Source organism: Nannospalax galili, unplaced genomic scaffold, assembly GCF_000622305.1.
Source record: "Nannospalax galili isolate Female #2095 unplaced genomic scaffold, S.galili_v1.0 scaffold664, whole genome shotgun sequence".
In the NCBI taxonomy this organism is placed as follows: domain Eukaryota; kingdom Metazoa; phylum Chordata; class Mammalia; order Rodentia; family Spalacidae; genus Nannospalax; species Nannospalax galili.
This window is the reverse complement of record NW_008354274.1, coordinates 742,799-749,649: the sequence shown is the minus strand read 5'-3', so window position 1 is coordinate 749,649 and position 6,851 is coordinate 742,799. Positions and strand designations below refer to the sequence as shown.

Genomic DNA, 6,851 nt, shown 5'->3' with positions numbered 1-6,851 from the left:
AACTGGAAATACCTTGGTCCAGGCTCTTCTGGCTTTCATAGTTTGCATTGATAAGTCAGCTGTAATTCTGATGGGCTTTCCTTTGTATGTGGCTTGTTTTTCTTTTGCTGCTTTCAGTATTCTCTCTTTGTTCTGTGCGTTTAGTGTTTTTACTGTGATATGTCCTGGGCAGTTTCTCTTCTGGTCCTCTATTTGGTGTTCTACATGCTTCCTGTACTTGTATGGGAATGTCTTTCCTGAATTTTGGGAAATTCTCTTCTACAATTCTGTTTAAGATCTGGTCAATACCATAACCTGAAATTCTCCTTCCTCTATTCCTATGATATGTAGATTTGGTCTTTTCATGGTGTCCCACAACTTTTGTATATTCCATGCCTGTGTTTTCTTAAATTTTCCGCAATCTTTGCTTGAGTGGTCCAATTCTTCAACTTTATCCTCCAGTGTTAATATTCTGTTTTCCATTCATTCATTCTAGTGGTGAGGCTTTTCCCTGTTGTTTCAAGTTGGCTTATTGAGTTTTGCACTTCCTTCTTCATTTCTGCCTGAGTTTTCCTCAGTGTTTCTCTTTTGTGAATTCATTCAGAAGTTTGTCCCTGTCTTCTTTTAGCTCTTTCATTTGTTTGTTCATGTGTTCTTTAAATTCATTGAATTCCTTGATCATGTTTATGACTGTTCTTTTAAATTCAGTGTCCCAGGTTATCTCTGGGGTGGGGGGGTCTCCCTGTAGAACTCTTCTACAGGACTGGTGGAATTTGGTGGGGACATAGTGTTTTGGCTTTCCATTTTATTATTCTTTCATTGTGATCTTGGCATGTGGATTTCTTTTGTTGTTTATGATTCTGATATGAGAATTACATTGAAGTATGCTTCTGTTTGTATTATCTGGGTGCCTAGATCCTTTCTTTATTGGTAATGTAAAGCTGGTTGGTACAGGGTTCAGGTTCTCTCAGGTTTAATTTGGAGGGAACTTATGGCTTCAGATCAGCTATTCATGGGTACCCACAGAAGCCCAATTCAGGCTCCAGTCAGGTACACTCAAGCTTCCTTCAGTACATGAGGGAGGCCAGAATTCAGCACTCTCTGGTGGTCTACTGAGATCAGAGCCACTACACAGATGGGGGTTGAAACATTCCCTCTCAGGCTGTCTGCTGGGATCTCAGCCTTAGCCTACCAAAGCCAGATCTGCCTTGGGGCCTTGGGAGGAGCCTCATGAAATCCCAGGTAGGAGGATGGGTATGGTGCAATTAGGGGAAGCTCACCACCACATGGAGGCAGGATCTGGGAGCTCTCAGGCAGCCCCCTACATTCCCCACCTCTATGCTAGAGGGAGGCCAGAAACTGGTGCTTTCTGGGGGTCTGCTGAGATCACAGCTGCTACACTGATGGAGGTTGGAGCCCACCCTTTCAGGCTGTCTGCTAGGATCTCCTAATTTGATTAATCTTTTTAATTTATTATATTTTTATTTATACGTGTGTGCATAGGTGTGTACATGCCACATGAATGCAGGTGTTCAAGGAGACCAGAAGAAGGTGTTGAATACTGTTGAGTTGGAGTTACAGGCAGTTGTGAGGAGTCCAATGTGGGCTCTGGGAGTTGAACCTAAGTCCTCTGTAAGAGCAGTATACACTCTTAACTGCTCGGCATTTTCTCTAGCCTTTAGGGGTTTAATTTTCACTGAATGCTATTTTGTTTTGCTTTTGTTTTTGTTTTAATTTATTACATTTGTGTGTATGTATATCTGTGTGCATGGGTGGAAGTCAGAGGAGAACTAACAGGAGTCAGCTCTCTCCTTCCACCATGTGGGTCCTAGGGACAGAACTCAGGTCATCAGTCTTGATGGCAAGCCCCTTTACCCTCTGAATCATCTCAGCTGGCCTTGTTTATGTTTTGTTTGTGACACAGGGTCACATGTAGCTAAGGCTAGACTCTAACTCCCTCTGTAGGTGAGGATTATCTTGAACTCCAAAGTACTGGGATCACAGGTGTGCACCAACATCATCTAATTTAGCCAGTGCTATGGCTAGAATCCAGACCTTCAAGCATGCCAGGCAAACATTGTACTGAGATATAGCCTCAGCCCCTCCTTCTTTTTCTAAAACAGAGTATCCCTGTTGTAGCTCAGGATGGTCCAGAATTGGAATTTTTCCTGGCTCAGCCTCCCAAATCACAACCTTGATCTACCATTCCAGGCACATATATAATACATATATAATTCCTCTTTCCCCCTTTCTCCTCCCTCTCCTCCTCGTCCTCTCTCTCTCTCTCTCTCTCTCTCTCTCTCTCTCTCTCTCTCATCTCCAGCTGGCCTGGAATTACTTATATAGAGCAGGCGGCCTCAATCTCAGAGATCCACCTATCTCTGCCTCCCCAGTGCTGAGACTAAAGATGTACACAACCACGGCTGGCTTTCCCTCTCACTATTTAAAAATACTTTTATTAATTATGAGAGAGAGAGAGAGAGAGAGAGAGAGAGAGAGAAAGGGTGCAAGTCTAGAAGTCAGAAGACAATTATGTTAAGTCAGTTCTCTCTTTCCACCTTTACATGGGTTCTAGGGATCAAACTCAGGTCCTTAGGTTTGTGTGGCAAGTCCTTTACCCACTGGATTATCTCACCAGCCCTCTCTCATTTGTTGATACAGGGACTTGGTATGAGTCTAAGCTGACTTTGAACTTACTGCATAGCTCAGACTAACCTCAAAGTTTCTATTCTCTTTCCTCTGCTGGAATAATAAGCATGCACCATCATGTTTGGCTTGACTAAATGTCTCAATGAATCCCCCTTAAGGAACAGAGTAGGGGAAAACTATAACTGATAGGTGGGCTGGAAAGATGGCTCAGTAGTTTAGAGCACTGGCTGGTTAAGGACCTGGGTTTGATTCCCAGCACCTATATGGTGGCTAATTACCATTTGTTACTACAGTTCCAGAGCAATGCCCTCTTCTGGCTTGAGGTTTTGAGCCTCTATTTTTGTAAACTGCAAAGTGGGCAGGATAATAAGGCAGGGTTTATGAGCCCTTGCTGTCTAGGAGACATTATACTTCATTCTTCTGATGCATCCATCTCATTTTCTCTCAGCCATCCAGGAGCAAGTGCCACAAAAGAGAGGGACCTTAGGATCATTATAGCCCCTCCCCCCAGTTTCCAGGAGAGGCAGGGGTGGAACCTGTGTCAGGGCTGGTGAGATGGCTCAGTCTGTAAAGGCGCTTACAGCCAAGCCTGATGGCCTGGGTTTAATCCCTGGGACCCACATGGTGGAAGGAGAAAACTGACTCCCCCAAGTTGTCCTCTGACCTCCCCTTGTGGGCCATGGCAAATATCTCAAAATAGCTATGAATGAAGCCCAACACATTTGTAGATGGCAACTTCTTATCACAATGCCAAAAGGTTGGACATCCCCACTAGATACTGAAGCATTCCTAGAAAAACAGTGTAACTTAACTGCTGGGCGATGTAGCTCAATTGTAGCATTTGACCAGTATGGGTGTGGTCCTAGGTTCAATTCCAAGTAGTGGCAAAAAAAAAGAGCATAAGGTATATTTTACTTTTTGAAAATTTTTTACAAGCCAGGTGTGGTGGTACATGACTTTAACCCCAGCACTGGGGAGGCAGGAGCTCTGTGAGTTCAAGGCCAGCCTGGTCTACATATTGCGTTCCATGCCAGCTGGGGCTACAGGGAGACTCTGTCTTAAAAAAAAAAAATTCTTTTTAATTTTTATTTTATGTATGACTATTTTGCCTGCATGTATGTAAGTGGTCAGAAGAGGGTATCATATCCCCTGAAACTGGAGTTACAGCAGTTGTTAGCCACCATGTGGGTGCTGGGAACCAAACTTGGCTCCTCTGCAAAAGTAGCCAATGCTCTTAACCTCTCCAATCCCTTATATTATTCTTTGAACCAGGGTCTCATGTAACCCAAGTTGCCCTCAGATTCAGTATGTACTGGAAGATGACCTGGAACTTCTAATCCTCTCGTATTCATATCACAGTAAGAAATAGACATTTGTTCTTCTTCCCTGGTGCCTGGTGCTGAACTCCTAAAATCCCTATGATTTTTCTGGAGTGAAAAAGGAGAAATGAGAGATCCCCTAGAACTGGAGTTAAGATGGTGGTTAGCCACCATGTGGGTACTGGGACTTGAACCTAGTTCTTCTGCAAGAGCAGCCAATGCTCTTAACCTCTGAGCCATCTCTCCAGCCCCAATAAGTGAAATACTTTTAAAAGATTATAAGCCGGGCGTGGCAGTGCACGCCTTTAATCTCAGCACTCAGGAGGCAGAGACAGGCAGATCTCTGTGAGTTCAAGGCCAGCCTGTTCTTCATAGTGAGTTCCAGGCCAGCTGGGGCCACAGGGAGACCCTGTCTCAAAAAGACAAAAAGAATGTTTTTATTAGCATATATTAACTGTACATAAATCATGGTTTGGTCATGACATTCTCACTCATGTGTATAATGTATTTTGACCACAGTCATCCCATCACCCCCAGCCCCTCCCACTCCTGCTGACCCCTTCCTTTTTCCAACTAGCCTCTTCTATTTCCATGAGGGCTACCTACAGATGCATGGGCACCTTACCAGTCACTACACCATTGAAGAAGATATTGCCCTCCCCGATAACAGTCCACAGGTCCACAGGAATGGACAAGACTGTATGAGCTCCGTCTAGTGCAGATCCTGTGCAGGTAACCACAGCTGCTACATGTTCAACAGTCCATAGCCACATCACCCTAGGAAGTCAGTGTTCCACACTCTCCCACCCCACTTCCTTCAGCTCTTACATTCTTTCTGACTCCTCTTCTGGGATGTTCTCTGAACCTTAGATGGGGTGACATAGATGTCTCATTTAGAGCTGAGCACTCAAGAGTTAGATAGTCTGGGGCTAGAGAGATGGCTCAGTGATTAAGAACACTGTTCTTGCAGAAGACCTAGGTTCGAATCCCAACACCCATATGGCAGCTAACAACTTTCTATAACTCCAGTTCCAGGGGATCTGATGGCCTCTTCTGTCCTCTGTGGGCATTGCACGACACAAGTGCTCTTACATACATGCAGGCTATACATGCATACACATAAAATAAAAATAATTTTTAAAAAAAAGAGTTACATAGTCTCAGCACTTTGACCTGTTATGAGTCTGCAGTTTCTGCTGCCCACAGCACAATGTCTGACCAAAGCTGACAGCAGCATGATCTACGAGGATAAATGTAATTATCCAGAAAACAATTTGATGGACATGTCATGTACATTTAGCAAAACAACAGTTATAGGTTCCCCACTAGGGCCTATGACCTCCCCAGACATGAGCTTTTGACCAGGTTTATGGTACTAGATGGGAATTTCCCTCTGTGGAATGGGCCTCTATTCCAATAAGAAAGTACTGGTTACTCCTAAAACAGACTTGCCACTATTGCACCACTGGGCGCATCTTGCCTGAATGATTAGTAGTGCATGTGTTTGCTTGCTTGCTTGCTTGGCAGTACTAGGGACGGAACACAGGGCCTCTGGCATGTGAGATAAGCAAATGCTCTACCACTGAGCCACGCCCCAGTCCCTCACTGGGGGATGCTAGGCAAGTGTTCTACCACTGAGCCATGCTCCTAGTCCTGTTTTTGCTTATGAGTTAGGGTCCTACTAATTTGCTCAGGGTGGCCTTGATCTTACTTTTTACCCAAAGTATCTCTTAAACTTGGGAATTGTCCTGCCTTTACCTTTTGAGTAGTTGGGTAGTTGGCCTGTACCATGAGGCATAGCTATCTTGCATTTTTCATCATAGAAATTTCCCTGGCAAGGGAAATTGCATGTTCTTGAGGGAGGTTTTCCTAGGGCGAGGCTGATCCACTTCACTTTGGATATGCTGACCCCTGTGACTTCCCCAAATGTGGAAAACTCCACTTCATAATTTATAATAGTAGGGGGCTGTGTTCACACTATCCCCTGAATAAAGAATATTATATATGAAATTTTCAAAGTTTTAACTTCTGGGAACCAACCATGAGGCATGACAACATCCCTCCTCATGACCCTCTCTGACACTTTCAGCTTCTCTTGCCCCTGAACCCTGAGCAGTAAGCTTGAGGTGCCCCTTGGAGCAAGCCCTCTTCCCTGGCCCAGCAGAGGAGACAGCGTGGGAGTAGCCCTGCAGTTCAATGCCCTGGACAATGGTGTCCTCTGGTGGCCAGAAGTAGAATTGTCACATGTGATTACAGATGCATTCTCAAAGTTCAGGGACTCTGCCTATGTCCTCTTTAGAAAGCATCCATTAAAGTTCATTTTATTTATACTTTTTTGGTCTTTTTGAGAGAGGGTCTCCCTGTAGCCCCAGCTGGCCTGGAACTCACTATGTAAACCAGGCTGGCCTTGAACTCACAGAGATCCGCCTGCCTCTGCCTCCTGAGTGCTGGGATTAAAGGTGTGTACCACCATGCAATTTTATTTATCTATTTAATTACTTAATGTGTCTGACTGTTTTGGCTGCATGTCACAGAGGCCAGAAGAGGGCATCAGATCTCCTGGAACTGGAGTTATGAACCGTTGTTAGCTGCCATGTGGGTGCTGGGAACTGAACTCAGGTCATCTGTAAGAACAGTAGGTACTCTTAATCACTGAGCAATCTCTCCAGCCCCTTTCCTCTTTTTTTCAATATATATTTTTTATTAAATTTTTGTACATTTCATACATCTTAATCATATTTAGAACCCCTCCCTTATGTGCACCCCCCACAGCCCACCCACCAGATTTCACACATTCTGACATATATGAAGAGATTTATTTTTATTTTTTTTATATTTTATTTATTATTTTTATTTTATGTGTATGAGTGTATTGCCTGCATGTATGTGAATGCACCCGTGTTG

The 6,851-nt window shown here is 44.1% G+C and overlaps 1 non-coding gene across 1 annotated transcript; it reads left to right on the top strand.

The window, feature by feature from the left end:
• The first annotated feature begins 5,770 nt into the window (after nt 1-5,770).
• LOC115067421 lies at nt 5,771-5,934 on the top strand. The gene has a single exon (XR_003846846.1). It is a non-coding gene; the product is annotated as a U1 spliceosomal RNA (small nuclear RNA).
• Nucleotides 5,935-6,851: the final 917 nt, after the last annotated feature.